General features: G+C 37.6%; 1 pseudogene; it reads right to left on the bottom strand.

Moving 5' to 3' along the window:
- Positions 1-9,980: 9,980 nt before the first annotated feature.
- On the bottom strand, positions 9,981-10,597 carry LOC149178011 (transmembrane 9 superfamily member 2 pseudogene; annotated as a pseudogene).
- Positions 10,598-10,868: the final 271 nt, after the last annotated feature.

Below are 10,868 nucleotides of genomic sequence, written 5' to 3'. Positions count from 1 at the left end.
ATCAAGTGGTCGATTTAATTTCACATTCGGTCGATCCCACTTTCTCTTTAGAGAGTGAACTTCATACCGCTCAGGTTCTTCTTGTTACATCAGATTCTTCTATGCCAGGGGGCATTTCACCTATTTCTACAGAATCCCCTCCAAGTACTGAGGTCTTTTCCTTTGATTGGAATAGACTGACAGAACCTCGTCTTCCTTCCTCCATCCCTTTCCAAATCATTGTCAAGGCTGGTGGTAGGGACATACATCGTACTCAGGTAGATGAAGGTGCTTCTGTTAGTATTTTATCCTCAGTTGTTTGGAAAGCTTTGGGTTCCCCTCAGCTTGCGCCTATTACGCAGAATCTGAAAGCTTTTAACAGAACAATTAGTGAACCTTTAGGGATCCTTCCTAAGTTTTCTATTACCTTGGAAGGTAAAACTGTTTGTGTTGATCTTATGGTAGTTCGAGGTCCCTTGGATTTCAATTTACTCCTTGGGCGAGACTATGTTTATGCAATGAAAGCTGTCGTATCGACACTCTTTCGCATGATGTCTTTCCCTCACAATGGTAGTATTGTGACTGTAGACCAGCTTTCGTTCCCTAGTCTTTTTTCAACTACCAATAATATGACACCCCTAAATGTTCCTGATTCTAAAGTGGTATCTACCCTGCCACGGGTTAATTATGTGGCAACCGGTCCCATGATTTCAGTTACCGATGTAAGTGAGCCTCTCACTGTTTGCTCATCTTCCTTTGATTTAGCTCCGGTAATTGACATGGAAAACTCTATGGGATTACTTGAACACGATGTTCTTATCCCTTTTGAGTCCCTTGACATGTGTTCCTTCCCAAGAAGTATTCTTCCTTCGGATGAAGACCTCTTGGAAGCCATGATCAAGGTGTGTCCATTGACATGTCTTTCCTCCAGTTGGAAGCCATGATCAATGTTACGAGGATAGTTTGTTCCTCTCTCAACCTCGTTAAAAAATGAAACTGGATGGTGCGAGGATAGTTTGTTCCTCTCTCAACCTCGTTAAAAAATGAAATTGGATGTTACGAGGAAAGTTCCTTTTACTGTGTCAACCTCGTTAAACAATGAATCAGTGAGTGCGAGGATAGTTTATTCCTCTCTCAACCTCGTTAAAAAATGAAATTGGATACGAGGAAAGTTCCTTTTACTGTGTCGACCTCGTTAGAAAATGAATCAGTGAGTACGAGGATAGTTTTTTCTTGTATCAACCTCGTTAAAAAATGAAACAGGCTGTCATGAGGACAGTTCTTTTACTGAGTCAACCTCATTAAAAAATGAATCAGTTAGTTCGAGGATAGTTCCTTGTCTTGTGTCAACCTCGTTAAAACAATGAAACAAGGATAGGTTATATAGGAAAGTAGGATTAGAGAGGAAAGTTCCTTTTACTGTGTCAACCTCGTTAAAAAATGAATCAGTGTGTACGAGGATAGTTTTTTCCTGTATCAACCTCGTTAAAAAATGAAATAGGCTAGCATGAGGACAGTTCTTTTACTGAGTCAACCTCATTAAAAAATGAATCAGGTAGATTTTAGGTTATATAGACAGTTAGAAAGTAGGGTTGTGAGGAAAGTTCCTTTTACTGTGTCAACCTCATTAAAAAATGAATCAGTGTAGGTGAGGAAAGTTCCTTTTACTGTGTCAACCTCATTAAAAAAAGAATCAGTGTGTCCGAGGAAAGTTCCTTTTACTGTGTCAACCTCGTTAAAAAATGAATCAGTTGATGAGGATAGTTCTTTTACTGAGTCAACCTCATTAAAAAATGAATCAGGTAGATTTTAGGATATGTAGGTAGAATGTAGAAAGTAAGGTTTTGAGGACAGTTCCTGTTACTGAGTCAACCTCGTTAAAAAATGAATCAGGTATGAGGACGGTTCCTGTTACTGAGTCAACCTCATTAAAAAATGAATCAGGTATGAGGACAGTTCCTGTTACTGAGTCAACCTCGATAAAAAATGAATCAGGTATGAGGATAGTTCTTTTCTTGTGTCAACCTCCTTAAAAATGAAACAACTCCCTTTTCAAGTTAAATATTGAAAGTAAACCTTCATTTCATCCAGCCGGTTGAATGCAATGAAGCCTGGGGGGCATGTACCTCGCTTTGCATCATTATGCTGGGGGCATGCGAAATTTTTGAGCATAGTTCTTTGTCTTGTGTCAAGCTCGTTAAAAAATGAAACAAGGGTAGGTTAAATAGGTAGTTTGTAGAATAGTTATGAGCATAGTTCCTCGTCTTGTGTCAAGCTCATTAAAAAATGAATCAAGGATTTTAGAGCATAGTTCCTTGTCTTGTGTCAAGCTCATTAAAAAATGAATCAAGGTTTTTAGAGCACAGTTCCTTGTCTTGTGTCAAGCTCGTTAAAAAATGAATCAAGGTTTTTTAGAGTATAGTTTTTTGTTAGGTAGATTGTAGAAAGTAGTTATGAGCATAGTTCCTTGTCTTGTGTCAAGCTCACTAAAAAATGAAACAACTCCCACGAGTCTTTCCAAGATTTTGAAAGTAAAGATTCATTCCATCCACCTCATTGAATGCAATGAAGCTTGGGGGGCATGTACCTTGATTTGCATCATTATGCTGGGGGCATGTGAACTTATAACAAGCATAGTTTTTCATTTCAAGCTTGCGTAAACATGAAACCGAATCCGAGCATAGTTCTTTTCCTGTGTCAAGCTCATTAAAAAATGAAACAAATCCTCCTCTACTTGAGTCGAGAGTTTGACTAGACCTCATAGATGTTAGGTTGTACGTTTAGGTTAGTTATTTCAGTTTTTGCATAATTTTCTTACAGTTTTAGGTCGAGTCTTTCAAATGATCTCGTTCTTGAACCTTCATTTCATCCCAATGGTTGAATGAAATGAAGCTAGGGGGGCATGCACTCTAGCAGTTACGCTTAGGGGGCATCAAGCACAGTTTTATCTCTGTTTCAAGCTTGTGTAAAAATGAAACTAATTTGAAGCATAGTTTTTATCTGTTTCAAGCTTTTGTAAAAATGAAACCTATCTTGAGTCAATTTCAGTTATTTTCAAGACTCGTTAAACTCATGAAAATCCCGAGATTATTTTGCTATTTTTCATTCTCGTAAAACAAATGAAAATGCCGAGTTCTTTCCGTATTTTCCTGCTCGTAAATTAAATTGAAAGTCGGCCATATGAGTACATTTTTATCATTTTTTCGAACTCGTTAAAACTTACGAAAAAGTGAAACCTCAGAGTCATCTTTTAAGCCCTTTTCTGACTCCTAAAACATGAAAAGATCGCCGAGCGTTTCTTTTACACTCGTTAAAACGGAATTAAAAGACGGTCCCCTTTTAGCTCTTTTCTGACCGCAAAATCAGGAAAAGATTGCTGGGTTTTTGTCGTTTCAAACTCGATAAGGAAATAAAACAACGTGTCCTTGATCGCTTTTTACTTTTCAGGTCGACGACACTATTATGAAAGTACTCCTTGGTCGCAAGATCAAGCGGTTCCCCCAGGTATTATTTTATACTTTTTCGGGCTTGAGGGACACAAATTTACGAAAAAGTTCAACGTGGAGTTTCCTTAAGTTTTTCAGACTCTCTAAAATTGAAAAACGCCGAGTTTCTCCTATACTGGGCTCGTTAAACTTTTACAGTAAAGGACCTGTTCAATTACAAACAGGAACGAACCACTCCTTCCTAGGGTTCGAATTTAAACTAGGTTGGACTCGTCCGAAGGATGAGCTTATAATCAAGCATATGTTATCCTCCTCAAGCTTGTTAAAAATAAAGAGGTACTTGCCAGAAATGGTGGGGGAAAAGAGAGAAGAATGAACCTGTTTGTTACCTTTTGTCTCAAAAGAAACTTTATTACCACTCTTGAACACGACACTTTTCATTCACCTGGGTTGGGAAATCTTTTACCTCACAGTTGACCAAATCACTTTGAAAGTCTTTAACCGGGTTCCTGGGGTTAACTTTGAGTTATACGTCACCAAGCCATCTGTTGTGTCGTTATGTGTTCAAGAGGTCTGCAAGCAAAAACTTTCATCTGCAAAATACTTGTCATCCATTTGACCATCCCTGAGTCAGTCCTTTCAGCAACATTTCTTCAACTTGAACAATGATTTCGTGTTGCGGGCTTGCCTGCAACGGGTCGCTTTCTATCGACATTGACACATTATCTAGAAAGATGACTTAGGAATCGACAGTACCTTGAAGTCTGCATGCATCAATGGCAGGTTTCTCGCCTTTGACGTCAGTTTACATCATTGACTTTCGATCAGAGGATTCCGTGAAGTGTTCGACATCAAAACATCTATTCACATTTCACGGGTTGTGCTTGGTACTTTGAGAACCATTGACATTACTGGTGGTCTCTCTCACGCTTGTTAACAGTTTACATCATCGACTGGTAATCAAGTGGTTTCTAACATGTTCGACATCGAATCATTTAATCACATGGCTAGAATCGTACCAATTCGGGAAGTAGAAGTGAAGACCCTGGATCTAGTTTCTACCATCCAGGCTGCGAGGAGTTTTGTATTCATTATCTATGTAGACTAATCATAAACAGATGGCTGCGTCCATACTGTGTCTACAAAAGTCTATTAAAATGATGTACTGCAAGATCATTCCTGTATCAGAATAGTTAGTCCATTAGTTAAAGTTTTGAATCTGAGTATGGGAATGCCTACCTCAGTGATGATATAATCTTATCCATGTATTTTGTGTTGAAAATTGCAGGTTCCAACCAGGCCATCCACAAGACAATCCTTGAAATGATAAAGCGCTTCACCCTTCCTAGAATTACAAAACCCTATTCTATTCCAGGCTTCGCACTTTAGGGGGAAATCTGTTACACTAAAAAATGTCACCTTGACTACTTACAGTTAGTATGGCTCAAATCAACAGTCATGCTACCCTCTTAGGCAAGTCTCATGCCTCTGTTATCCATCTCAAACTCAAAGAAGAGAGAAAGTCTTGTAAAAACTATGTTTATCTCTGGGGTCGCAGGTTCTCTCTAGCCTTACCTGCGGGGACGCTGACCTTGTTCACAAAATATGCGTCCATGGACGCTCTGTATGTTAAGGGACAGGTGCGTCCCTCTGTAAAAGGCAAAATGCGCGAGTTTTATCTTGAAAAAGTTACTTGTGGTTACTTCTAGAACATTCTAGAGGTCGGTTTGATGAAATGGATGCGCCTCCAGTTGGTTCATGTATCTCTATTAAGGGGGAACTTATCCCATCAATAAGGGAGCTATCCCACCCAAAGAGGGGGATGATCCCATTGATAGTGGACCTGAATAACCTCTTTACAGCACTATAAATAAAGGCATTGAGCCAGAAGGAGAGGAGGTTGGAGCTATACATTTTCTTTGGGTAAATGCTGCAGGATTTAGGTCTTCCATTAGAGCCTTTGTGAGGAGAGATTGTCTTCACTTGATTCTACTTGGGAGAGGGTGAGCTTTGTCAAAGTAGAGGAAAACCCTTGATGGACCCTGGGAGGAACTTGCACAACACCAAGGCCAGGTTGTAAGAGTTTCTTTGTTTCGTTATTAATACAAACTGGTTTATTTTTCTCAATAGCTTGTGTTAATGAGTTATTTCATGTGTTCCTTGGTCTGCATGTTGAATATATGTTTTATTATATGAAATGCAAGTGCTTGGTAATTGTTTGATTGTTTGTGGTTGCAGGAATTGACTTGAAGGAGGAGCTCATCCGGATCGTCAAGAACGGACTTCAACAACAGCGTTTTGGAATAAGGTAAGCCTAAACACTTGTAGTTTTCATGTTGTAAAAGGTGTATTTAGAGAAAGATCACTCCATTTTGTCTTGTTTGTCATTAGAACGTCTTAGACTTCTAGGAAGGTCAGTCGTGTCCGCACCCTTGACAAATTCCGTGTGACACAAACTCATTCTAATTGTTAGGTATAAGTATAAGCATATTATTTTCTAAAGTTTAGCCATAAATTCACTTAAAAATGTTAAGAATTAATAAACTTTGGAAAAGCATAGTTATAACCCAATAATGAGGTAAATGGAATGATGTGGAGGTGGAATGGAGGTGACATGAAGGTAAAATGTGAAGATATTGGTGAATAATGGAGTGAAAATAGGGACCATTGTGAGGCCCAACATCTGCCCCAAACTGAAGGTATTGCATGTCCTCATGCAATCTATTACATTACTTTTTGGTACTTGAGCTTTGGCTTAAACTCTGCATGATATCATTTACATAACTTTTGCAAAGCGTTATTTTGATGAATTACAACTTGGTTGGTTCTTGTGTTTCAACCATATTTTGTTTGTTGCATTCAATGTATGATCTTTGCATATTGATAATGTGATTTTTGTTGCAGAGTATTTTTGTAGGAATGCATCATGGTTGGTTCTTGTGTAACAACCATGATTGTATTGGCATCCAATTATCTTTTAAATACTTTTGTCAAAGCCATTTGTATGCTCATGTAATAGTGAATATATTTTGAAGGTAAGTGGGGTTTAGAATGTGATATATGACTGTGGATATGAATGTGACAAAGCATGTATGTAAATGTATCCTTCCCCTTAAACGGATGGTTTGGGCAGTTATGTGAAATGGGGAAAAGAAGGGGAAAGGAAGTGAAGTTTTTCCAAAAATTATTATCCTAACTTTTCAAGGAATTTAATGGTTAAAAGTTAGAAAATATCATACCTTAACTTACCCTTCCAAAAATGGATGAGAGTTGTGCACATGTGGCTGCAAAAACTGTTGTTCGTAGTCTTCTTTACTTGGTTGGGAAAATGGTGGATGAATCATGCATGTTCAGCTGCCACAATTCTGCTCTGAAGCTTCTTCTTCAAGTTGTGGATGAAAGATGGATCTGTATTGTCGTATCGGCTGCTGGATCCTTTGCTACTAGATGATGAATCTGAGGAGTCTGCTGAACATGGCTGAAAATCGTATCTGCTGTTGGATCCTCTACTGCTGGATGATGAATCTGATGAGTCTACTGAATATGGCTGAAAATCTATAAGGCTTGGAAGGTATACAAAATATATAAGTGACATTTCCCTCCCAGCCTTATTGATTGACTTGTCCTCAAGTGATGACAAACTGATGAAAGGAAATTGGCTTCATCTACTACAAAATATGGGTCTTCAAGTCTTCAACACTCGATGGCACAAATCTTACTATGTGATTAAATGTGTCGATGTCGAACATAGCAAGAAATTGTTGACTTAGTGGCCGTTAATGAATGCCCCTAGTCAACACAAGAGCTCCCACCATTGATTCCAATGGGAGTCAGGATGCCTAACACATCTTTGTAGGTACGAATAAATTTGTCGTAGTCGAGTCACCTACAAGATCCAATGAACAAGAGATATTAATGTACTCCCATTGTTCATTGGCAAGAGTACTTGCCATTAAGGCATGCAAGCCTCTAGGTGTTTTTTCAATGATACATAGACTCTAGGACTTTGACTCAAGCAGGGTTTTATTGGCGGAAATGAAGGGGAATGACAATGACAAGGAAAATGCATGGTGTATGAATAATAAATCTTTCTGTGAAAAATGGATATGGAAGTGTCACGCTTTATGGATGTACGATTGGTGGAATTCAAAATCTTTTTCAGAAAAGGAGGTGGAAGGTAGTGGTTGCGGAGATGGATTTGTCTTCAGAATTTTTCATGAATTTAGTCTTTGGAAGACTAAGTGTCGTCACAATGTAATCTCTTGAATGATCACTTTGTTATCCTGTAACCTGTGAAAAAAACTTGGCAGAAAGAAAACATAAGTTTGTTCAAGAAGAATTGCGCATTTCCTTCATGATTCTTACGCAAAAATTTCATACCAAATAAAACAGATTTAGGAAAAATCAAAGCGTTGAAAGTAACTCAATTCATGATATCAATTTCAATCCATTCTTAAAAACAACCATGAAAAATAATACTCCCTGTTTGTGTCAGATACTCATGAAATGTACTTCGCGAAAAGATGGTCATTTGAATTATCTGTTGTGTCCTGCATATTAGTGCATCGTAAAGCATACAACAGAAAGATGTGATGCCAACTTAAAGTTATCGTCGTAAGAATCCTCCAATCGATTTTCGAAATGTGTTTCCAAGTATCCTATTTTTTATTTTCAAATCTGTGTGAATTTTTTATTTTTTTTTTAAATTTTTTTTATTATTTTTGTTAAACAACAATTTTTTAAAAAAAAAAGAAAATATTCAAATAAATGAAAACCTAATTTTTTTTTTTTTTTTTTTTAAATAACAAATTAAAAAACATAAATTTTTTAATTTATTATTTAAGTTGAAATGTTTTTTTTTTTTTTTTTTTTTTTGTTTAAATTATAAAATCAACAAAATTTTATTTACTAAAATGAAGTTAGTTGTTGTTTTTTTTTTTTAATTAAAAACAAAATAAAAATAAGAAAATCCTTTTTTTATTAAAATTAAAAATAAAAATTATTTTGTGTTGTTTTGATTTTTATTTATTTTTTATTTTTTATCCAAAATATTAAATCAACACAAAATATTTTTTATTTTTATTTAAATAACAAACAACACAATTTTTTTTATTTAAATAACAAATTAAAAACAAATGTTTTTAATTTATTATTTATTTTGATTTTTTTATATTTTTTTTTTGAGTTGTAAATAATAAAACATAAACAAAAAAAATAAAAACTAATTAAAAAAAATAACAAACCGTGGGCAATTCAAACCAGAAATAGCTGCAAGGACCAACGAATGAGAAGCAAGGGTGGCAGCTGGTATCCCATGGCTCAGTCTTAGCCAGGAGGCAAAAGCATCCAAAACCTGTTCATGCAGCTCTTTAAAACTCAAACAAGAAGCCAGCAAACCAAAAGAAACCTCCGCGGATGAAACAAGCTCCTTTTGGAATTGACAACGCCTCTCTGGACGGGCTGCTATTTTATAGCTAGATGCCTCCTGTGGCAAGACTGTCAGCAATTCAAGAAAACTAATTAAATAATCCGGATTGGAACCCAATAACTGCAATGCTATCAGCCAGCGTCTCGAGTTTACTTTTTAAGGCGGAATGAAAATCTAAATTGCTTACAGTTGACTTTTCAACATCTTTCATGAAAAGAATCAGAGGCCCATTCTTACTTCCGCTCGTCACAACCTCAAAAAGTGCATTGATCACTAGCTTGTCCATATCCTCTGCAGCAGAACTTTCTAACCGAAGTTCAGAAACCATGATCTTCTTCACATAGACCACCAAGGTCAACACCCTCTGGAATTGGACTATCAAATCATACACCAAGTTTAGATGATCCATTCTCTTCAAACGCCAACAACACTTTCCCTCGAGAGCCATAAGATGGACCCCTGGAAGGAGGTTGGAGAGATGAAGGATAGCCTGAATTTTGAGGAAAGCTAACATATTTTACGCGATCACCAGTGCTTGGCTGAGAACAACATGCTATATCAACTTCAGTGCCTGGTGAAGCCCCACTTTTTGATTGCAAATTATCACCATGTACTGGGCGTTGCTTGAAGCATACACATTTACTTTCAGATCTTAAGCCTTCCTTCGAAACTTCTGCATCCTTCATTGATGAGCCCAATGGCATTGAAAGTAAGCAGCGCTATTGCAAATTTTGTGAATTCTTTACACTTCAAATGGATAAAGGTTGATGCAATCAGCACACTCTTTGTGTTCTCACTCAGGTAATACGGGAAGCTATCAAATGAGACATTAGTGTCTTTTCCATCAATAATCCCTCTTCGTAAATCTTCCTTCAAAGCTTGGCATTTAGCAGACATGACGGACGAGTCAACATCTCTTCCACTTTCTCTCCTCTCTTCACAAAATTGTTTAAAAATATGTCCACTTAAATCCATGTTGTCGCAGTGGTTTGATGCTGACAGAAATTTTAAAAGAGGTCTCAATGATTCATTTAACCCATACTTTCCAATATCTGATGCGGCGGCTCTGATGGCGTTGACGTGTGGATTTCCAGAGGCACTGGCTAAGTGACGAGGTCGATGATGTTCTAACACATCCAACGGGATTCCATCCTTGTCAAGGTCTGCCGCGCCAAAATGTTGGGCAAAGATGAAGACTCTGAATATACATCCATCCGGCGCTTAAAAGGAACGTCAGTTTCTACCCACTTCACTGAGTACACAAATTCAACTTCAACCTTCTTGTCCCAGTAATGTCGACGGTGAAACTTGGATCAGTGCGTACACTGATTTCAATGACACGATATTTATGGAATTTAATATTGAAATGGATATGTGTAAAAAGTAAATATCTCTGATTAGTATTACTTTCCTTTTCGACCTTTCCAATGAAACCCCAAAGAGGCAAATCATCATAATGCATCTGAAAGTAATAAGAATTCTTGACAGCTTCCCTAAACTTAGCCACCTGTTATGTTGTTAATTTCTTCTTGCAAAGAGCAGACTCTTTTTCCACATTAAAATCAAGCTTATATTGAGCATCAACCATACGATCACCATTCAACACCTCCCCTAAATCTTCCCGTTTCTCAGTCATGTGTTCTGGCGGGCAAAATGGCAAGTCAAAATACCGATATGTTTCACTTGGATTCTGAAAGGGTCCAACCTTGTTTGCATAGAGGGGCACGTGATCCCCTTTGCTGTATTAGAGTAATCGCCGTGTACTTGAGCACTCCATGCCAGTGCTATCAGCAGCAGCAATTTATGGACGTCCAGTGTCAGGTACAGACGCGATTACACAGAACTAGTCACCCACAAATACATACGCATACACGCATTACCTGATCTGGCATGGTATGGGCGTTATCTCACCAATCGTTTTACCCAGTGGACAATGGGCTTTCTCATTGCTAAAGAAAGACGGAATGACAGAGCGGGTATTGCTCTCCACACAACAGACTTGGAGTTACCTATAC

The sequence above is a fragment of the Pinus tabuliformis genome, chromosome 4_1, assembly GCF_031772625.1.
Source record: "Pinus tabuliformis cultivar Carrire ecotype Pingquan chromosome 4_1, CPIR1, whole genome shotgun sequence".
In the NCBI taxonomy this organism is placed as follows: domain Eukaryota; kingdom Viridiplantae; phylum Streptophyta; class Pinopsida; order Pinales; family Pinaceae; genus Pinus; species Pinus tabuliformis.
Note: the sequence above shows the minus strand (reverse complement) of the source record. Positions and strands in the feature narration are given on the sequence as shown.